Raw genomic sequence first — 24,415 nt, 5'->3', positions numbered from 1 at the left:
GTTCCAAACCTACCCCTCTCGGGAGAAGCAATCCAAGTAGTGGGCGTATCTATTCAACTGATTAGTACCCCAGTTACCGAGCCCATGGAGATTACGATAGGGAATTTCAAAGAAATGCATAGATTTGTTGTCTGTGATTCCAGTCCTGTAAACCTATTGGGACCTGATTTGTTGTGTAAAATGAACTGTACCATCTTTTGCACACCAAAGGGCGTCGAAATTCAAACCCCAGATGAAGATGGAATATACAAGTTAATGCTGATAAGACCTGACTCAGAAATTAAAAGACTGACAATACAAGACTTACCTGAAGAACTCCAACAGACAGTGAAACCAGAAGTATGGGATTTTACTGGAAAAGATGTAGGATTAATGGCAAATGTTGACCCAATTAAAATAGCCATAAAGGAAGATGCAGTTTACCCAAATACTAAACCATACAAAATGAGTGCAGAAGTGAAGGCAGGAGTTGCCATTGCCATTGAAATAAAAAGATTGCTAGAAGCAAACATCATACAAGAAGTGTTGAGTAGTCCATGTAACTCGCCGATAATTGGCATCAAGAAACCTAGTGGTAGAGGGGGGCGCTAGAGGGCGCACTGCGGGATGGCTGGCATGTGAGTCAGCTCCGCCGGACGGGTGCGGGAAAAGCGATCCCCATACCCCCAAAACTGCTTCAAAAGGCACTCCAAACGGATAATGGAACATCGGAAGGTGGCGGCGCTACAGGGCTGAACTTTCGGACGTGTGGCAGCGGTCCCGGTGGGCGAAATTGAAGTTTGCAGCGGTGAGGGTGAGCGGCGATTCAAAATGGCGGCGATCGCAACACGGAGCTGCGGGACTCGCAGAAGATAAACACCCTTAGACGCTTTGGCCGCTGCAGAAATGACACCCCACAGAAGCGGAACCACGACAACAACAGAACTAGTGTGCTGGGCGGTCACACCAACCGGTGTTAGAATTGCGGAGAGGTTGCGTTCCAGGAACGACAAGATGGCGGCGGCGGTGGAACGCACGGTCAGCGCGACCGTTTAAGGTCCTGCCAGCACCCTGATAATGAGCAGCTGCGCCTGGTCACACGACAGAAGTAAGCGGGCGGGAGCAGAGGCGTAGCGGAGGAGGTGAAACGCACGGTGCGACTGGTGGGGGAGCATACTGTGCAGCGCTCGGCGAGGGACGTCATCGCACGTCACTGTGAGGTGGGCACCATGGACACTGGCCGGTAGCAGGTGCAGGCAAGGCAAAACGGCCGCGGCCGGTCGGCGCGTGTGGGCACAACACTCTGCTAGCGGCAAGAGGGACATCACAGGAGACGTGCAGGGGCCCGAACCTAAAGGCGCACGATCCTGAGTGCGTGATACGCTGTGCACAGGACAGTACTGTAACTAGCGGCTCGGCATTGATAAACACCGATAAGAGCAACAGGGGCTGGGCTCCTATTAAACTGCGTCCTGATATTGAGCGCCAAGGAGAAACTGGAGCGGCCTGACAAGACAAACATGGGACCGCAGAGCACTAATTAACAGGCAATCACGGAAATGAATGGCACGGCACTGGGCAAAAATGTGGAAGAGTGGATGGTCCAATGAATAGATACAGGGGGCGCAAGGCACTCTACAGCGACGAAAGCGGACAACAACAGCGTCCCCGACCTCGACAAGCCCGGGAGCACGACATATTAGCCCAACTGCTAATCCTGGCGTAATGGGGAAACCCGATAAACAACAGTCAAAATTACACTTCGAAACCAGGAAGCAAACCCATAAAACTGGGACCGTTTCGGAAGCAGAAGGGGAACAAGAACTGGGAGACAGCGCCAACATGGAATCAGTGCTAAGGGCCATCCAACAAAGCTTGCAGGAGATGAACAGTAAGATGGATAATGTAGTGCAGAGGGTGGACGCTATGACAGCGAAACTGGAGAACCACGAGGAGCGACTGGTGGAAGCAGAACAGAGGATCTCCGCGGTCGAAGATCAGTCCAGGGGCACAACGAAAGCGTGCGGAGACATTGAAAAGACCGTGGAAACACTGAGAGCGAAGGTGGAGGACCAGGAAGCGAGGTCTCGCCGCAATAATGTGCGTATTTCGGGCCTGCCGGAGTCGACAAACACTGGCAAGATGGAGACCTACGTGGAGGCAATGCTAAAGGACATATTTGGAGCCGGGAGCTTCTCGGAGGTGTTCCTGGTGGAACGAGCGCACCGTTCATTAGCACCCACCCCGAAACCGGGAGCCACCCCTCGGATGATCATTGCCCACTTGCTCAACTACAGGGACAGGGACACTATACTCAGACTCGCCAGGGAAAAAGGCTCAGTCGCGTTTCAGGGAAACAACTTGGAGTTTTATCCTGACCACACTATGGCGGTGCAAATGGCGCGGAAAGAATTTGCCTCAGTCAAAAAGAAACTCCGGGACATGGGAGTTGGATATGCAATGCTCTACCCAGCGAAACTCAAAATCCTCACAGAGGGCAAGCCGGTGATTCTACAGACGGTCCAGGCTGCACAGGAATACGTCAAGAAACTTGGTATACGCCGTAAAGAGCGGGATAGGGAGGACAGAATGAGTGATAACGACTAAGGTCCTCACTGGCGGACTCACACGAGGAAGTAGGCTACTATAGCACAGGCAACTGAGGACTGCGGACGTTACCGCAGAAGATGCGCAGCTGAGTGGGCTACAATGAGGAACATTGGTGTCTATCAAATTTAGCAACGATGAGTGAGAGCACGGACGTTGCACGGTGAGTACAATTAGCGCTCGCCAGCGCAGGGCAATTGTACATGACTCATGGGGAGGATTGCTCAGGGTACATAAGCAGCGAACTAATGGACATGAGCACATACGCTCCTGAACTGAGACGATAAGGGCATAGTTGGGCTAGCATGGGAGAACTGAGGAGCACTGCCAGAAACTGCCCTGAAAGTGGACAACTTGATGATGGGGGAGGGGTCCTATAACAATGCATGAGACAAGATGGGATGGGGAGGGGAAAAAAGTTGATAACTGCAATTTTGAACTGCGCACCCGTCCACATCCACCATGTGGATGGAGACGTGTGCACCTGGCGACACCCCCAGGCGGGTGTACCCCAATTCAAGTTATGGCATGGGTTTGAATTTACTAGGGGGATGGCTTTGGCACAGTTTGGGCGCTGAAGTGGGAGGGGGAGGGAGGGGAAGTTGGGGAATGTTCATATGTATGCACTGTGTCTGAGAGGTGTTGCGACCTCTTCCATTGCCAGCAATGATGTAGCTAGGATTACACTCCTTGTCAACAGACTAAAGCGCACACATGGATTGGGGCTGAAAGAATGCACACTGACTGCACTAGCAGGCACTAACACGGGGAATCGACACCCAGACAAACAGAAGTGACACGTCCTGATACCCTAAACTTTATCACATGGAACATCAGGGGCCTAGGCAACCCGAAAAAGATAAGACAAATGTTTGCGTACTTTGATAGAACCAAAGTGGATGTGGCTTTTTTACAAGAAACACACATGGCACCCAATAGCACCTCCAAGCTGGGCAATAAGTGGGCAGAGTCAGCCACTAACTCAAACTATTCGACATACTCCAGAGGCGTCAGTATATTGATAAGGAAGGGAACCCACTTTCAGATTTCGGGCACACACAAAGATACTGAGGGCAGATATGTAGTGGTGGTAGGCAAAGTGAGACAGCAGCAGGTTGCTTTAGTAAATGTATATGGCCCTAATATAGACGATTCCTTCTTCTATGATAAGTTATGGCACACACTAGCGGATATAAAGGCGGAGAATATAATCTGGGGAGGTGATTTTAACGTCACGCTGAAAGACGGGCTCGACAGAACACTACACACACGGGAACCACATGTACAAGCAAGAGCGATGCTATTGGATGCGATGACTGACTTGCACCTGGGGGATGTGTGGAGGATACTACACCCAGGGGAACAGGTAGCGACACACATTAATGCGGCCAACAGTAGTTGGTCCAGGCTGGACTTTTGGTTAGGCACGCAGGATACAATATCATGGGTAGACAGTATCAAACATCTCCCCAGGACACTATCAGATCACAGCCCTGTGCTCTTAAAGTTACACATCCCTCACTATGTTTCGCCACCATACGCGTGGAGGTTTAACGCACAAGCCTTACGTGACCCATTATATGCTGACACCATCCAGAAGGCGATCACGGACTATTTTGAGCTAAACTCCCCCACGACGGAGGACCCGTGCCTCCTATGGGAAGCTTTCAAAGCAACAGTGCGGGGAGTATGCATAAGCACAACTTCCGGCATTTTAAAAGACATACGCCAACAATTACAGAGACGGGAGGAGGCGTTGAAAGAGCTGGAACAGCGATACACACAAACTGGGGATACTGCAGTGTTGAGCGAAATACGGGAGCTTCTATCAGAGCATAGTAAGTTTGCAGAGGATGAACTAAAATATATTTACAAACGGACAACTGCCAGGAAGTACGGGGAGGGGGGAAGACCTGGAAGGGCCCTAGCAGAAAAGATATGTACAGGCAGAGCACCACAACACGTCACAGCCATACAGACCAAGGCGGGCACTCGCACACACAATATCGGGAATATACTGGGAGAGTTCATGGACACGTATGGGGCTCTGTATGAGGCACGACAGGTCATACCGCAAGAAGAAGTGATGGCCTACATGGCTGATGTGGAAATAGCGTGGTTGGCTAACGGTCACAGGGAATACCTAGCCCGACCGATTACAGTGCAGGAGGTAGTTGACACCATTAGACGACTCCCAAATGGCAAGGCTCCGGGACCGGATGGTTTCGTGATCGAATTTTACAAAGCGTTCGCGGACATACTGGCACCGCACCTATTGAGGCTGTATGAAGCTGCTCATGAAGCACAAACACTACCGGCATCGATGAGGGAGGCGCTAATCATTGCACTACTCAAGCCAGGCAAAGATGAAGAGCAATGTGATTCCTACCGCCCTCTCTCGCTGATAAATGTAGACACCAAAATACTAGCGAGTTTATTGGCAGACAGATTGAGGCCGCTCATGCCACTGCTGATTAGGCCTGACCAATCCAGATTCATACCGGACAGATCAACCACGCACAATACCCGCACTTTATTTGCCCTGGCACACTACCCTGGCCCCTGACATAAAGGCGGTTGCAGTCCTACTGGACGCGGCCAAGGCGTTCGATACGATTGCTTGGCCCTTCCTCCAAGCGGTACTGGTACGAATGGGTTTCCCGCCTTTGTTTATAGGTTGGATAACGATGCTGTACACGAATTTAACGGCACGCATTAGGATAAAGTCATTAGACGCGGCACCAGGCAGGGATGTCCACTGTCGCCAATGCTGTTTGCCCTCATACTCGAGCCATTGGCGTGCAAGATTAGACAACACCATCACTATTCAGCCATTCAGCTCCCAACACGTCCCATACACATATCTTTGTACGCTGACGACATGGTGCTTTATGTTAAAAACCCAGACCAACATCTTAACCCACTGCTACGGGAGTATATTAAATTTGGCCAATACTCAGGGCTGCAGATTAATTGGACCAAGTCCCTTGTGCTGTCACTGACAGATGGTACACAGCCAACTGCACTGGACTATCCTCTGGAGTGGCAGGACGAGCCGACAAGATACCTAGGAATATGGTTCCACAGGGACCCGGAAGTGGTCATCCGTACTAACTACGGCAGAACTATTTCCACATTAGAAGACAAGATCAAAAGGTGGGTGGGGCTACCATTGTCCCTGGCTGATAGACTCGCAATAGTGAAAATGGTGCTGCTGCCTAAATTCCTGTATCTGTTCAACAACATTCCTATCAAGCCCCCAGCAGAGGTGTTCCGCAACATTAAATCTCTAATGCTGTCCTTAATCTGGGCGGGAAAACAAGCCAGGTTAGATTTGCAAACAATGACGCTACCGTACGCTAAGGGAGGCTTTAAGGTTCCGGATATATACCTCTATTATCTCTGCGCCCAGGCGCAATTTGCGCATTACTGGTACCACGAGATACCCTTCCTGACGCATGTAGCGGTGGAAAAGGGAGATGCAGATCCAATACCGCTAACGAGTATATTGCCACATAAACGACCCAGATTGCATGACCATGATATCAACCCGGTAAATACCACAATCGAGGCTTGGAGATTATTGGGCAAGATAACACAAAGCACGCCACTATACGCACCAGCACTCCCACTAGCTCACCACCCGGCCATATCCGTTACGCAAGAGCAGGTCGGAATGGACCTACTAAAACACACTGGCATAGATAGACTGGGCGATTTATACAGGGATGGGACATTCATAACGTTAGACAAACTAGACTACATTCGGAATCCAACACTGCTGTTTAGTTTCAACTATCACAGATTACAGAGGGCGGTGAGAGAATATTTCCCGACATACCCGGACGAACCACAGACACTAGCCCCTCTACAAATGGTGCTCACTACACCCACGGCCTCTCATTTGGTATCCAGACTATATACCAGCGCACAAACAAACATAGGGGGAAACACTGCAAGGGCCCGGGAAAAATGGAACGCGGCGTTAGACGATACCCTCACAGAAGAGGAATGGGAGACATCCTGTATACAGACGGGAATGCTAACACCGAATGGCAATCTCAGAATCATCCACTATAAGTACTTACATCACATGTATCACACACCTCAAAGATTACATAGGTATGGACTGAGGGAAGACGCCACCTGCATAAGATGCGGACTGGACAATGCAGACTTTATGCACCTGGCTTGGCACTGTAGTTCGGTAGCGCAATATTGGGAACAAGTGATACGGGCCATTAATGTCATGCTGGGGGCAGCGTTACAATGCACGGCCAAAATCTGCTTGCTAGGAATAGTGCCGCAGCTGAAAGCGCAGAGGCGAAAACTGTGCGTGATTGCCCTGCTAATGGCAAAAAGAAGAGTATCATTGCATTGGAACAGTAGATTGAGGCCAAGGGTGAAAAACTGGCTGGAAGACTTGACATATTGTTGTGACACACTAGCCACATACGAGGAGGAGCTGCCGGCAGGATCACGCCCAAGAGATTATTGGGCACCCTTTAGACAGTACCTGCTAGAGATTGCGTCAGACCAAGACGCACAAGTAGAGCAGCGTTGAAACTGGCTTCATGACGATAAGTGAGGTGAATTGAGGAGTGATCGGGGGGGAGAATGCTGTGACACAGTGTTTTACATATTGGGTTTTTTTTTGTTTTCAACTGTTCCTCTAGGTTATTGAGGTTAAATGTATAATAAATAAAACGTAAGACCGAGATCGTTACTGTACCAGCAGGCAACATTGCCCAATTACAAGCATGATAGTAATGTCAAAATAACGCCGCCCGACCTACGGTTGTTGGCTGATGGGCTGTGTATGAAGAGCTATTAGACTGATGACACCAACAAAATGTTTAGCCGGCCTAACCAGGTTGTAGGCGATAAAACTGTATTTTAAATATGTGGCAATGAGAAATAAATGTCTTACACCAAAAAAAAAAAAAGAAACCTAGTGGTAAATACAGGGTAGTGCTGGACCTGCGAAAGGTAAATAAAATCGTTGTTCCTTGCTGTCCTATTGTACCGAACCCAGCTGTGATCTTGTACCAAATTCCATGGAATGCTGAGTGGTTCACCGTCATTGACTTATGTCACGCATTCTTTTCAATCCCATTGCACCCAGACAGCAAATTTCTTTTCTCATTTGAATTCGACAGTCACGTGTTCGTTTGGAATCGCGTCCCTCAGGGGTACACAGAAAGCCCCTCAATCTTCAATCAGATTCTGAAAAAGTGCCTTGAATCCTTAGTTTTACCTGGAAACTCAGTTCTGGTGTAATATATAGACGACCTCTTGGTGGCGTCTAAAAGTCAGAGAGACTGTGTTGTTGACACCATTGCCTTACTGAACCACTTAGGCGAAGGAGGACATAAAGTATCACCTGACAAACTACAGTTCTGTACCTCTTCAGTAAAATATCTGGGGCACCAGATAGAGAAGGGTATCAGGAAAGTTACTTCAGAAAGAATTAGGATAATTCGAAATATGCAGTTACCGAACACTCAGAAAGAGATCAGAATGTTCCTTGGAGTTGTAGGATACTGCAGACAATGGATTGTGGGATTTGCAGTCCTAGCCAAGCCATTGATAAAAATGACAAGGAAAGGAGCAAATGACCCAGTAGAATGGGATGAAGAAAGCATGGCAGCATTTACTAAATTACGAGAATGTCTATGTACAGCCCCCACCTTAGGAATGCCTGAATATTCAAAGGAATTTGCACTATTTTGTGATACACGAGACAATTGTGCATTGTCAGTCCTAACTCAAGAGCATGGGTTGACTAGACGTCCAGTAGCATACTTCTCTGCTACTTTGGATCCAGTGGCTGCTGGATCACCTGGATGTCTGAAAGCAGTAGCTGCAACTTGCACAAGTCTTGAACAGAGTGAATCCATCATTATGGGACATCCTGTAACTGTGTATGTTCCACATGCAGTTGTAATCTTACTAACCAGAACTAAAACCCAGTATCTCACACCTAGTCGGCTTACTAAATATGAGAGGATTCTTGTGGGTGCTGCAAATGTAACAATTACTCGTTGTAACATATTGAATCCAGCAACCCTATTACCAGATTCATTGATTGCAGAAGCCAAGGGAGAGGTCGAGCATGACTGCATTGACCTGACTGAGTTTAGTACCAAACCACGCCCAGATATCAAGGAAATGCCCCTACCTGTAGAAGATTACGAGCTGTTTGTAGATGGCTCATGTCTGAGACATGAGAATGGAGGCTTAAGTGCTGCCTATGCTGTAGTCACAGTATCACGCGCTGTAGAAGCATCCTATCTATTTGGAGTAAAGTCTGCACAAGTAGCCGAATTGATTGCATTGGCAAGAGCCTGTAAAGTTGGGAAAAATAAAAGAGTAACCATATATACTGACAGCCAATATGGTTACGGGGTTGTGCATGACTTCGGCCAATTATGGCTGCAAAGAGAGTTCCTGACCTCTTCAGGTACTCCTATTAGAAATGGGAAAGTGGTACAGGAATTACTGGAAGCAATCCAGTTACCAAAAGAATTGGCAGTGGTCAAGTGTGCTGCTCACAAATCTGGCGATGACAATCTGACAGCAGGTAATCGATATGCTGACCAACTGGCCCAACATTGTGCAAGACATCAAATGTCAGTCAATATCAAATTGGGGGGAAATGGAAACAGCTGCCAACTTATGGTGTTTGAGAATGTGCCAACATGGGAGGAACTGAGAGATTTGCAGAATGCAGCAGGACCAAAGGAAAAGAGAAGATGGAGAAAGTTTGGCTGTCAACAGAGAAATGAGGATGGTGTCATTGTTTGCTCTGATGGTATGCCTGTATTGCCTGACAGCTTGCTTGCTCCTATGGCCCGGCTAATACATGGAAATACGCACATTGGTAGGGATGCCATGGTTTGTGTCTTCAAACAGACATGGTTCAATTCAAAATTCAAGAAGGTAGCGGAGCGACTCTGCCAGAGGTGCTTGACATGTCAGCAATACAATGCTGGGAAGAAAACAGTAGTTTCACTGGGCTAAATTGGGAAAGCAGAAGGCCATTTTATAAGATTACAAATTGATTTCATTCAGTTACCCCCTTGTAGAGGAATGAGGTACGTCCTTGTCATTGTTTGCCTGTTTTCAAAATGGGTAGAGGCTTAGAAGAATGATGCCATCACTGTAGCTAAATTGTTATTATGAGAACTAATACCTAGGTACGGGGTTCCAGTCACAATTGAATCAGACAGAGGTGGGCATTTTCAGAATGAAATAATTGATCAGATCTGTGGAGCATTCAAAATTACTCAAAAACTGCACTGTGCATATCGTCCAGAGGCTTCTGGAGTGGTGGAACAACTGAATGGCACTATCAAGTCGAGACTAGGAAAGATGTGTTAATCTACTGGCATGAACTGGATAGAGGCTTTACCTCTTGTACTGATGGGAATCAGAAGTATTCCAGACCGAAAAACAGGCCTGAGTCCCCATGAGATCCTGATGGAAAGAGTAATGAGACAAGCATGGGTACCAGGACACAAACTGATAAGCATTTCTGATGATTTGGTACTAGAGTACTGCAAGCAACTGGGTGACCAAGTGCGTTTTATCTCTCACCAGATTGGGGAAGACGCCGTCGCCAGGCCAGCAACTCCAGTCCATAAACTGAATCCAGGTGACTGGGTGGTACTTAAGAAGCACACCCGATCGAGTTGCCTTGCACCGAAGTGGGGAAAGCCAAGACAAGTGATTCTGGTAACCACGACAGCAGTGAAGTGTGCAGGAGTGCCAAAGTGGATCCATGCCAGTCATACGAAGAATGTAACCGAAGACGAAGAAACTGACGCTGAAGATTGTCCAGCTGAGGGGTCTCCAGATGTTGGTCCTGAAGTAGCTGATGATGAACAACCGAGCACCAGTCAAGATGAATGGATCCAAGTAATCGACCTGACCGTTGATCCAATAAGAACCTGAAGCCAGACATACCCGGATAGAGAGTGGGATAGTGAGGAGGAGATAGGAATAGAAGGAGATAATCAGATCATCGAAATCCATGTCAAATCTGATGAGGAGGAAGGTCAGATAGAGACAGAACAGGTTATTGACACACCTCCAAGAACTCCTGAGATTGAAAAGGGACAGATAGAAATTAGGGTGAAAGTTCAAGCGGAAGAAAATCAAAGGTTCGAAGTGCTTGAACAGGATCAGATAGAAATAGACGAATGTGTTCAGGACACAGAGATTGAAACGTCCAAAAGTCAAACCCAGCATACACCTGAACAAGGCCAGCTTAGCAACCAGGCAGAAGAAACTGAAATAAGACCTGGGACTAGTCAGATAGAAAGGGAGGAAACAGAAGCAGAAGTGCCACAACAAAACGAAAATAAAAGAGCATTGGAAGAAAGCCAAACAACAGTGCCAGTTAAAAGACTTAAGAAGAAAAATAGAGAACCAAGGTACATTAAAAGACTGAGACTGAGACTGAAAACAGTAGAAGAGAAGCTTGAGCAAAGGAAGCAAGGTTCCAGTAAAACAGAGCCAACTGGAGAAAACACTAAGCGAAGAAGTGCCCGAATAAAAAGACTGAACGAAAAGTATCAGGATCCTGAATGGACTTACCTGGTGTTGGAGGAATTCGAGGATCTTGATATAAGTGACGAAAGTGAGAAAGAATTGACTGCTAACCAGTCTACCAAAGAAGAAGAACTAACCTGAAGTTGCCCTGTGTAAGCAACCTGTGCAAAGTTACAAAGAGTGGTTGGAAAGCTTCTTTTGAGCGAAAATGTCTGATTCCAATGTGAATGGAAGACCTAGACGCAATTGTTGTAAAACATGCTGCAAAGTAGATGTATGTAGTGTAGCTTTGGTATTAATATTATGGATAGGACTAACAATTACTATTCCTTATATGATGAGTAAAGATACTAAATTTGACTCTACAAAGACTATGGCAAAAGACACTGACGAACTGACACCACAAAGTGTAGATGGACATGAGAAAGCACTTAGCGTTAGACAAACTAAAATGGACTTAGAAGCACCAGATGAGGAAGGACTGCATTATCATGGAATCAAGAACAGGGCTCATTTAAACGTATTCGCAAACCTTTTAGTGCATTATGTAGAAGCCATGGAAATAGAAGACTGTTATGTTTGCATGAAGCTACCTACTTCTGTAGCTGAGGGAGTGACTTACCATCACTTGCCACTAACATATGGAATTTCCTGTAGTATTTTAGCTAGCTTATTCTATAAAAGAGGACCGTTACAGAACTATTACTCTAACTAAGACGTAATATTTTCTGAACTTCCTATACGTGGAAATCTGAACCCTGTACATACCAAAAGTGATGTAACACGTTATATGGGAGAATACTTTCTGACTATAGGTACTATAGATTCAGGTGAAGCACATAGAGATAACTTGACCTGTTCATTACATGAACAAGAGAAAATGTTTCTAAACATGGCAGAGAAAAGAAGAGAGAGTTTCCAAAGAAAGGCGAATGATAAAAGACAGAAAACTCCTAAGTGGGCTGAAAACATGGGAAGCACCTCAAATGGTGGAGCTAATCCTGCTTTGTTGCTGGATTTCGAATGAAAAGGGTAACTTTGTCTTCACCGAGAAAAGACTAGTTATTATAATAACATTTTCATTGGTTCCAGTCAATGCGAACACAATTTCAAGGTAATTGGAGGTTGGGGTTTCAAAAATGGGTCAGAACCTGTGTTTCCCGGAATTTATTACATATGTGGAAACAAGGCCTATTTCAAATTGCCGGATCACTGGTATGGAAGCTGCTATTTCGGAATTGTCTTCCTGAAAATATACCATGTGAATGAAATTGCTGGAAGCAGTGAAAGCACTAACGGTTTAGTACGCAGTTAAGAGAAAGCGTAGGAGAAATACTAGGTGATATCTTTGGTGCATTGATACCAGCAGTGGGAGTGGCTCTGAACACACAAATTGTCAACAGTAGTGGATCGGTTATCTACTGACACTGCTGCAGGTTTCCTGATGGTCAATACCGAAATGGTTGCGATCAGATCTATGGTTTTGCAGAACTGACTTGCTCTTGACACCTTATTAGCAAAAGAGGGCGGAGTCTGTAGAATGTTGAAAGTGCAACATTGTTGCACTTACATACCTGAAAAAAGTGTTGAAATCAAAAGGTATGTGAGGAACATTACAAATTTGGAAAAAGAGCTCAAACCACTGGAGGTTGACAGTGCCTGGAAGAGACCAACTGATGGTCTCTCCTCTATAGGTCATTGGTTTTCTAACATAGGTAAAAATTTTGTGAGTAAAATACTGATGCCAATAGCAAGTATAGGTTTATTTGTGCTAATTGTCGTAATCTGTTGCAAATGTCGCAAACACCAAAAGAAATATACTGTGAACAAGAGAGGCGTGAAACGGAATGTGGATGAACTTGAATTAGAGGAACTGAATAATCAAATTTATAAAAGGGTGAAGAATTCTCACCCTAATAAAGAAACTAAAGAAAAATTTAATCGAATGTTGGAAGAGATTGAACTGGGAAAAATGTAAAAAAAAGTTGGCATCTGGTTCTATTTTGTTATGATAGTAAATATCATTTCATTTCATTTCATAAATCTTTATTTCGGTAACATTTTCACCATAAAAGACATTAAAAACATCCATAAAATTATTACAAAAATAAGTGTACTTTATGAGATCATCCATTTTCATCAAAAGAGTGTTTCATAGTACAATAACAAGTCCTTAGTGCGTTAGAGTCAGTGGCCAGCCTTAAGGCATTTTCTTCTCTGAAACCAAATGGCACCCAAATATTTGGCCACTGCAAAAACAATGTGGTCCGACAGATTTGATTTCAGAACTCTAAAGGCAGCTAGACACTCTCCGAATCCCAAGTTCCTGCATAGGGGGACTATCCATTTCTTGCGAATCCCACAATAAACAGGGCAAAAAAAGAGTATGTGGAGTTCAGACTCTTCGGTCATTCTACAAGCTGGACACATGCTGTCTGATTGTTCACTCCACTTGCTTATGAATGCTCGAAGTGGGAGGGACCCATGCCTCCATTGCAAATATAGTTTCCTAAGCAAGGGAGGATACAGTTTATCTAGAACTGGTTCGAAGCTGTATGTGTCCTTAATGCATACAAAAGACTCGGTTAATGAGCCAGGTTTTTGATGCTGTAGGAGATCCATTAATTTACTGTCATGGTATAACTTCGCTAGTTTCTTTTTGGGAAAAAGTGGGCAATTGGTTAGAGGATCATACCACATCTCTGAAAGTCCCAGACCCTCCAACTCTGATTTAATGAATTTCAACCATTTGATTTTCCCAGCGTTGGGCATAGCAAGCACCTCCTGTAATCCCTGTCTGTAAGTGGCCAATTCGGGAGTTACCCACAACCTGCGCCAGTAGGCCAGGGGGCGAAAAGCCAGTTCTTCATCTAGTGGTCGCATCCCTAGGTCTAACCTTAAGGGAACAAGAGGCGTACTGGAGGGGAGTCCTACAACCCTCCGGATGAATTTATTCTCCTCCTTTACCAGATCTGATGTTATTGCATGCCCCCAAAGCTCAGACCCATACATGGCAGCCCCCCTTGCCTGTGCCTTATAGATCTGTATGGGAGGGCCAACGGGCCGGATAGATGATTGTTTATTACCCAGGAGATTCAAGGTACCCCCCGAGTATTGAATCAGTAAATATCATCAAAGAGGGGATTGATGGAGCAAGGATTCGCACGTTACGCGACTTGCTTGGACTCATGAACCTCGAATAGTGTTAATAAAATCTAATCAAAATGTTTGTCTTACTAATATTGCACTTTTACACTACACGGGGGTGTCCCAGAGACGCTTGCCTATGTTTACTAAACAGTAATAACGCTTGCTATTAAAATGGCCGCTGCTTGGCGGGAATTTAGTCTGCGCATGCGTCAGTCATAATCATGTGATGTGACGCACTTGCAGTTCTGGTGGGAAAAGTTTGCTCATGCGCAATACTGCTAATATGGCCGCTTTGTCTCCTCACATGCTCCGTGCTTGCAAAGCTGCTATCGCAAAGGTACTTGTTATGCACTCACCCTAACGCTATAGTTATATTAAAGTAAAGGGGTATAGAGTAGCTATTCATGGTATACAGTGTATTCATTTTTTCTGTATTTCTAAATTGTTTTCGCTTACTTTTCATGTATCGTATTCTGAGGGGCCTGAGGAACACTCGCGATTCCATATTGAACAGCCCTTCTGCGCATGACAGTCTTCTGCCAGTGGCATTGAAAACTTGCCAACCCGAAGTCCCAGCCAAGATGTGCCTGGGAAGATGCACCTTCGCCTAGCAGAAGAAGCTGAACTGTTTTCGATGTATCATAATTCATAGATATACTATTGTAATAAGAGAGTTAGGTCATGGGAACCCCAAATTCAAATAGGCGGTCCCAGATCATGCAAATGAAGTCTTGTAAAGGTGAAATGTGGTTGGTGTGTTGACCTATCCTACTTGAGGACCAATCGAAATTGGGGATTCTTATACTTGCAACATTTTGGGGGTGGTACACTGACCCGAAAACAGTATAACTAGCCTAGGTTTAGCTAGAGAAATCATCCGACTTGTCCGAATAGCTGACCCGTCACTGACCCAACGCACTCAATAGGTGACTAATACAGACTGCTGCGGAGCACTCTGTCCGTAATTTCCAGAGACCCAAGCGGGGTTTTGAACCTGAAGTGCTGGCGGAGCACTTGGCTGGGGAATTCGATAACCCAATCAGGGTTTTGACTGATAGCTGCAGAGAGGGTGGAGCGCAGGCGTTGCTTCCGAACTGCGGCTGCTGGTCTTACCTTGGTGGTCCCGTCCTGATCCTAACTTGGTTTCCCTGTCCTATCCTGGGGCGTCCATTCTGCACCTGCTGGCCTACTGGCGACTGTCTTCCCTTGGGGTTCTTCCCGTCCTTAACTGACCCGTGGCCAGGATTGGTCTTCACACCATACTAGGTAAATATAGTGCTGAAAGTCTACATCTTCTATATTTCCTTTCTTTGCTTCAATAAAATCCTACTCTTGCATATTTGATTTTTCCATGCTTTTGCACCATTAAGTGAATAAGTCATACATTATTGTTGTTATACTAGCATGTTCCATATATCACCCATCCTTTAAAGTATAATCCTGTTTTCAGTTCCTGATATATAGATGTTCCTTTTCTTTACCCTCCTTTAGCAAATTATAATAAATCTGCATTGAAATAGTAGTGTGTATGTGCCACTTCCACCCTTCCTAATAGTCCCATGTTATCTTTCGAGTCTCCATAGACTGATAAAATCTTGTACTATTCTGGTCTCCCCGTTCTTTAGCTGTTCCATGCCTAGTCTAAATCTGAAAATGTCCTACTAGCATGTTCCCTGTTCTTACCTTCCTTTAGACTCATCAAATGGATGGTCTCATATACTTCCTTTATGGATACGTGCTCTTTGTAATCTTGGTTATTGATTGCTTACTTATTGTAAATCTTATGCTTACGGAATCTGATGAACTTTAGATAAAGGTTTTAAACTTTTCTTGAGTCTGTGGTCATTATATGAGTGCAAAGAAAATTACAATAGTTGGTATTTGGTGTCTGCCTTTCTTTACAGCTAGCTCCCTGATCCATTGTGGTCATAGGTACCCGTAACGGTGGATTGGTAAGTCGGGTACACTGGAAATAAAATAGGAAGGAACTGGGATACTGGTAGAGTGTAAGGTTACCCGATTAATAAATATGGAAGATTGAATTTATGGGCCCAATGCGTATATGGTAAATTTGTGAGTCGGGTGACCTGCGCGCTCTATCAATACCACATTTACTCATGTGGTTTAAAGACTGTGAATATACCTCGAGAATTGGAAACGGCATTATTGATTGCACAGGTGTGCGTTTTTTCTGGCGTCCTTGGCTACATTCTAATATTTCGGAGTGCCATATACTATTGTCTTCCAAATACGAGGTTACCCTGCCGGGTTGGAATTATCACCGGACGTGGGCCCAAAAAGTCCTAAGGATTCAGCCTTTGAGCCCTGAAGAGTTGTAGTTACTGTGTTTGTACGGACCTACAACGAAACACGTGTCGGCTGGCTGTAAATTGTCAAATATCTGGTGACCGAATAAAAGGAGATATGAATGAAACTTCAAGAACCAACGTTGGACACAATTCTTTTTTAATACAATTTCACACTGTTGTTGTTATTTGATTTGAGTGCGCTGGACTTATGTTTATCCCAGAGTTTTGTGCATCAGAATACAAACATATAGGCCCTCATAACGAGTTTAGGTGTTATTTATCACCCCTGATAAATTACGACACCACCAGGTACTTTATTTATTGAGTGCATTAAAAAAACAACTATTAGAATTATTGCGGAATAACATGCACATTTTAGCATTTAACACCCATAATGTGCATGGTATGGTAAATACTGTACGTGTTTCCCCTGTGCAATTTTGACAGGTTTAACCTGCTGAAATGTAATGAAGTTTGAGATATTTAATGCACTCGATAATTATCGGATGCATTAAATACCTTTTAACTCATAATTCCGACCGGTACGTAAACAGGGGTTTATGCAGGAGTCCGAATATAACGAGGCACTCAAAATAAGGCCCATAGAATTCCATACTGAGGTCTGCAGAACAGTCTTGTCTCCTAAACCCTAACTTGGTCTTACCAATTCAGCAAGTCAGCTTCATAGCAACACTTCTCTCCTGGCCCAGACATTGTGCAGGCTATCCCTAGCAGCACCATCTGAAAGGAGAATGATGGTGCTCCAGCTTGTATTCAGTTACAGGTTTTCCTCTTGACAGGGCCCATCTTCCCTCCCGTTCTGTGTGCTCAGCCCTATACAGTGTCAGCTGATGAGGATGACCAACAAAAAATATGTGAATGGGGTGTCATTCCAGAATGATATGTGCCTGCCACTAGAATGCACTTTAGCTGAATTCAGGCAGAATATATTTCTTTTCTCATAACTACTATATGGATGATAGATAGCAGGACTTTACTTTCAGCACTGGACTTGTCAGACTGTTTACATATACACAGAAAATGTGGCATTAAGACTATTTTCAATTAAAAGTGACACATTTAATGTCACATAGGTCCTAAAGTAGGGGCTATGACCACAAGCAGATGCTTCTAGGACAGTACCCACTCTAAAATCACATTAAGTTTAAGACTAAGCGTGACAAACATAGCCTTCTCTCTTGCCTCCATTATTTGTACCCTGTGCCTTTTCACTTGTGACCTGCACATGTACAGTTTCATTACATGGCAGCAGTTATGACAGTGCTGTGAGATGTGCTTGGTTAGCTGTTGGCAGCCACTGAAGAGGTCAAAATACTAGATGTTCAGCACTATAAAACGTTTAACATGAAACAATCTGAATTTCCTTACATTAAGGTAATACCATTGACTCGTCTATGTTTAATTCTAGGAAAACAACAATTTTCTTTGTGTTAGGAAGCTTCCTTATAGGAACCTATCTGCCCTATATGTTCACATTTATTAAACAAATCTTTTGGATTAATTCCAATAGCTTAATTGTGGACTCAAATGTACTACTCATACAACTGACTGCTCAATATGAAGTCATTTAGGCTGACTAATGCAAGTGCAACAGTTGAACCTAAGAAAGCAGGGGCTGTATTATAGAAGTGAGGCACTTTGGTGTCACAGAAGGGTCCGCAAACGCTTGTGTTGCCCCCTCCTGTGAGACTGATAGCACTGGTGCACATAAAGCGCCAACGCTATCTTCAGAGGGCGTGGCCCTATGCAAATGAGGGAATCCCATTGCCTCTGCGCCCGCACCATATTATAGATATAGGCGCAGAGGCAAAGAAGCTGTCAGGAGGCACATTAACATTGCATCGCCTGAAAGGTGGCGCACTATCAGTGCGCCCCCTTAGAGCAGCCCTCTGGAGGGGGAAAAGGGGGTCACATTGACCCCCCAAAAAATTCCCTTGCAGGTGGGTGCAGTCACTCACTGCACCCGTCTGTAAGGGGATCTGTAATCCCATTCAAAGTGGAGGCCGGTTGCCGCCTGCAAAGTAAAACATGGCGCGGCTTTAAAGCAGCAGCTCAGTTTTTTCACCTTAATGCACTGCCCCCAGGGCACTGCAAGTTCGTGGCTGCCCTGGTGGCAGTGCATTAGGGCACACTTTCCCTGTTTCCGCCCGGCACACCTGTTTTAAGGTTCGGCGGGTGGAAACAGGGAAAGTGCTCCCTTTGCATAATATGGCCCCAGGTGTTTGATTAATAACAGGATTTGCACTACTTTTAATTCTTTATTGGAAAAGCTCTTGTTAGTTACATGGAATTGTGTTAATGGTTTCAACCCCTCAATCAATAAACCTTTAGTGAGAAAATTATAACTCCCACCATATCAAGCTAAAAAGTCATATACACACAGACATTGTTCTATTATAAAGTATGCATAAACAGTTTGGATAGTGTTATGCTGATATTGAAAGTTTGATTGAAAGTGCACCTCTCTTCACTAAGTCTACTGGTGGGATGGAACAATCAGAGTAATTTCTATAAAATATTCAGCTTCAAAACCATTTAAATATAAATAGCTGGCCCAAACTGCAGCGAAGGATTGTTTCCTACGTGGCATGCTCCAAAATTGTGAACATTTCCTTTAAAATAACTAATTTTAGGTGCACAGTGGTCAATATCAATCTTACTGTTTCCAGGGTCCAATACAGACACCTTACCTAAAGAGTGAAAGTTTTCCCTTACATTCAAGTATCTGTTAAAAGAGGATGGGTTCTAGAAAGGAGATTCTTATTTATTATTGTTGAGATACAATACAAATTAGGGTATAAGCTTAAAAAAGCACCATATTTTTTAATGTTAATTTAAAGGTTGACCTCTGGGTCTTCCAATGATCCCAAATAGTTCGATATTAATACAAATTGTGGAGAAGGAACGAGCTGTCAACACTTATGCTTTCTGAAACTTTATGTAAATAACTTGACCTAAAATTTCCACAATCTCATATGCTCCATGATTAAGTTGGATGTTGCTGTGAGGTAGAAAAGACGGCTAACGTGGTGGCCATCATTAAATATGGGAAACTAACAGAATCTGGACCAGGGAAGGGAATGTGGTTTCTTTTATTCCTAGAGGTCATCGACATGGTGGTTGAGGCTGTGGATGGTGCCCCAGCTCTCAAGCTCCACTTGAGAAATGGAGGATTCCCGAAACTGACTCGGCGAGGCTTCAGATCCATAAAACGTAGGATCTTGGAGTCCACGCCATAGTTTGTCTTGAGATCTCTGGTTTTTGGCCTATTTACCTGAATGCTAGCTCCCTTCCAAACCTGGTGGTAATGTCCTGGGCCATTTTGTGCCCTTTTGAGATAAATATGAGTCAGGAAACGTGGTTCAATGCATCACAACTTTGAATTTCACGCTGCTCACTCTGACCAGTGTTCCACTGTTTTTCTTGCTCCTGCTTGTCTGCTTTGAGTTTGTCTGTATTCAGTGGGGGTTTCCTGAATTTCCAGGCATGCTTTCCTTTTAATACTTGACTAGTCCCCGTTAGCTCTTTGATCTGTCCTAGTTCCAGGGTAGCAATAAACCAACCTGGACCTGGAACACAATTCTCTGAGCAAGAAGCCATCTCTCAGAAGTAAACGCCGTATTGGTGACACATCAAAGAAACAGAGCTTGACACCCTTAATGTGCTAACATCCGCCAATCACTCTACCTACCACCCACTGGTCTGCCAGTCCCATACTGGACTATACACTGCTTGTTTCTCTTTAGGTCTCCGCTACTCTAATAAGCTGTTTCGTTCTGCTAACGACTTCCTCCATTGCATCACTGATGTTCCAAATAATTTCTGTTCTTGCAGACTCTCTGGTCAGGGGCGGGACGAAATTTGAGGGGCCCCCTCTGCCAGGTACATGGAGGGCCCCCTGCTTCAGATTTAATCAGGAGCTCTCAGGCCAGACTACTGTGCTTAGGGGGCCCCCTGCAGCTCTGGGTCCCTCCGCACCGCGGGGACTGCGGGTACCTATGTTACGCCACTGCCTCTGGTTCTACTTGTACCCAACTGGTTTATCTTCTCACTGTGAGTTAACCTTTCTCTATCTCCTTTACAAGCTCTATCTGGCATGCAAAAGGGAGTTCTTGTTGCTCCACCAGTTAATTTGTTCTGTTTTTGTGTGCCTTTACATAGTGCTCATGCCACCAAGTGGTTGGTACAAAGTGGTGGTGGGGTCTAGGCAGGCGGGGGGTTTCGAACTGGGGAAACCCAGTATTGACAGATTAGGGGTTCCAGTTCCTTGCTTCTCTACCAGCCCTCGCCTCTGAATTTACCTCCTATGAGTTCCCTTTATAATCAGCATGGGAATCTGATGGTAGGAGATCAGACAGACTGTGTGAACACCATTGATGGGGCATCAAGGACTATGGCTTTGGAGAACTTCACTGCTATCAGCTGAAATAGTTTACGGATTGAGACAAAGACACACGTTTTAATTGCTAGGGGCCGGGCACTTCAGGGCTTCTGGTAAATGTAGGTTGGAGAATGCAGGCAAGATAGACAGCAATATTGTCAAAATGTGTCTTCACCTAAATTGGAAAAGAATCCTTGGACCAGTCCTTGCTACATATTTTCTCAAAAGCTACATAATATGTGAGTGACAATAGAAACGGTATGAATGTATCTGAGAGTCAGTGGTAAGAGTTGTTTGACCATCAAACTTCCTAATTATTCACATACTGTTAGTAGAGAGGGAGGGACACAAAGAGTTGGGGAGTTTGGATTAAAAGGGGTACATTGCACGGGTTAGGCCAATTGAGAGCTAAGGAGTTGCAGTCTGAGGGATCATGTTGCTCTAATGTCCAAATATGACGTATCAGATATTTCTGAGCATAGTTGGAGCCTACTGCGGATAGGCTCTAATGGGCCAACATGCGGCATTCATAAAGAATGATATCAAAACCCAATAAAAAATCTGTTACAAAATTTAAAATATTCACATACTGTTAATAACACGTTAGGAAATCATAAGTCTGATTGGGTGTCACAGCAAAGAAGGGCAAATGAATCATTGTTTTCAAAGTCAGCAATGTACTTACTGCATCTCTTATCTCATCCAACTCCTGATTCGCTTTCTGAAGCTAGAAAGAAAGCAAGAACATTAGAACTGAATGCAAAAAAAGAGCAATATCAGGGGTGATGGGAAGCTCCACATCAACAGTAAAACATAAGTAGCATCCAATCAGTGGTGTTGGTACTTTTTCAGAGTGGGTGTGAAGGCCATTGGTGCCACCTCATTATAGTCATTGCAGTTGCTTAATTGAGCAAACAAGTGTGGACAATGTCAAAACCATTTCTGTTTGAGAATGGCAATTCCTACGTCATTTCCCACTTGACACCTTTGGACAAAACGATACACGTGGGCCTTTTTAAGTACATTTTCCATAAAACATAAACACTACTTAGTGTGGTATGAACTGTTATAGACAGTGTATAATCCAAAGGCCCGATTCACAGAAATAACTTAAGACAAAATCCTAAACTTACTACCATTCTGGTATTCACAGAAGGCACTTACTCATTTTGGTATTCACAGAAGGCACTTACTCATTTCGGTATTCACAGAAGTTAGGAGTCCTAACTTTAGGACTCCTAAATGCCTTCTGTGAATACCGAAAGTCTTAAAATTTGGATTTTTCTCAGTTTAGAAGTGGTAAAGTTAGGACTCCTAACTTTAGGACTCCTAAATGCCTTCTGTGACTACCGAAAGTCTTACAATTAGAATTTTTCTCAGTTTAGGAGTAGTATCCCCGCTGCTCTTTTCTGCCCTCTTCCCTGTCTCTCACTGCCCGTTCAGGGAAGAGAACGGGCAGTGAGAGACAGGTAAGAGGGCAGAAAAGAGCATCGGGGAAGCAGTAGAGATGTGTGTAGGAAGCGTAGTGAGGAGAAGCCATGACCAGGGATAGAATTAGTAGCAAGAGATGGCAAAGGATGCGGCGAGAAAGAAGCAGAGCGGGGAAGTGATGGTGAGGGAAGGATGGGCCTGGAGGAGGGAGCGCTGCAGGGAGATGGTGTGAGGGTGACATGATGCAGGGTGGAGGAAGGGCGGGAAGGCTGAAGATACACAGGGCAAAAAGCACAGGCAGGGAGATAGCAGCCCAATGCCACGGATGGGCTGATGTAGGGTACAGGGAATAGATTTCGGGCAGAGGGGAAAAGCATGGTTGGGGCAGTGACTCCTCACTGGCAGAGCGGCTTCTGTTCTCCCTTCTGCTGCCTGTGACGGATTACCTATAAAGCGCGCGCACACCCAATTTTGAGAATGAGCTGCAATTTATTAAAACTCTGAGAAATTAAGTTACAAATATATTGAAACCAGTCAGAGGACTGTGTGATGAAATTAGCACAAGATGATGATGTTCTCGACTATCGCACGAGCAGATAAACCTAAACTACTACCCAGGAGAAACAACTTTCAAGCGCATCCCTTTACCTAGTATCAAGGTAGTGAACAGTTTATGTGACATAACGATTACAAAGCCAAATCTGCTTATGAGTAAATATTACAGGCACTAACCCAGAGCAAAAATCAGCAGTAACAGACAACCTAAGGAAAGGGCTAAATAGGTAAAAGATGAAAAAGGAAGACACTGAATGGAAAGTATATAAATCGAAACGGCATACACGGGTGCGAATGTGTCAAACATTTCAAGATCAAAGAGGAACAAGCGCTAAAACACAAGCCCGCCCCGCGGCCGCGAAAGTTAATTGTTGTGAGAGGGGGAGCAGGAGGTGAGCCCGCAACTGGTGCGTGTGCATGTGCTCAGGAGAGCAGTCTGCTCATTTTCAAGCACTGCACTTGTGCTTGTGGGGCGCTCCTGCTCGCTCCCACAAGGTGGATGCCGCCACAAGCATGAGTTTGTGCTTAAAAATAAGCAGAGCGACGGCTAAAGGTCCTCCTATGCAGTGCATGCAAGCTGCGTAGGCGAGACCTAAAAGTAGCAAATCACTTTTTGTAAGCATTTTTACGTACCTTTCTACATTATGTATAATTACCCATGGGGTAATTCCCTGTGATACGAACATGTGGTCGTATCAGCATAAGCCACACCCTATGTTGTGAATAGGTAAGTCAGGATTTTAGCAGACGTTAGTTTTTGGCGAAAAAAATCCTGAGAGACACCTTGTAAATATCGCGATGTGTATTTTGCAATAATTTACAAGGTAGTCCGTCAGGGGTATGCTCAGTGACGCCGACTTTGCATCTCACTAGATATGTTAAGCGAGGCGTCTGCAAAACGGCTGCTAACATGCGCTAATGCATGTTAGCAGTGGCTTGCAAATAGGGCGATAAGATTATCTCTGCTTTTTTGGCTTTTAAAGCCAAAAAAGCGTAGATAAGGCCCTTGTTAATATGCCCCAAAGTTCTTAATTACTGCTGCATCTGAGGCGTGGTAGGACCGACCTATTTAAAGCCCCGCAGCTGGCACACTTTTATGGAATAAGTGACAGAAGGGGCCCGGTCAGATAGATGCCCTCGACTCTGCCTGTGCATCGCAAACATCTTCGTAGGTCACTCTCCAGTTTCATACCGAGTCTTGGAACGGGGCAAGCTCCTAAAATCTCAAACCAGATGCCTGGCTCTGGATCATCTTGAGGTCCTCCGAGACTCTCGAGCCCAAAATGAGCTGAGCGTTTATGTGGCATCTGCCTGCTCCCAAATTCTAATGCCATGCACCAAGATTAATGAACAACACAGTGACCTTTGATGTAAAATGGGTGAGACAAACAGATGCACTGAATAAACAAAGAATAGTCAGGGGGCC

The 24,415-nt window shown here is 44.9% G+C and overlaps 1 long non-coding RNA gene across 1 annotated transcript in view; it reads right to left on the bottom strand.

Annotated features, from left to right (window-relative positions):
* LOC144761701 (uncharacterized) overlaps positions 1 to 21,732 on the bottom strand; it is a 55,605-nt gene extending 33,873 nt beyond the window's left edge. Inside the window, exon 1 of the long non-coding RNA XR_013595858.1 lies at positions 21,689 to 21,732. This is a non-coding gene — a long non-coding RNA (uncharacterized LOC144761701). The remainder of the gene's footprint in view (positions 1 to 21,688) is intronic.
* Between the last annotated feature and the right edge of the window lie 2,683 nt (positions 21,733 to 24,415).

Source organism: Lissotriton helveticus, chromosome 6 (genome assembly GCF_964261635.1).
Source record: "Lissotriton helveticus chromosome 6, aLisHel1.1, whole genome shotgun sequence".
In the NCBI taxonomy this organism is placed as follows: domain Eukaryota; kingdom Metazoa; phylum Chordata; class Amphibia; order Caudata; family Salamandridae; genus Lissotriton; species Lissotriton helveticus.
The sequence above is the reverse complement of the archived record's forward strand: the minus strand, read 5'-3'. Positions and strand labels throughout refer to the sequence as shown.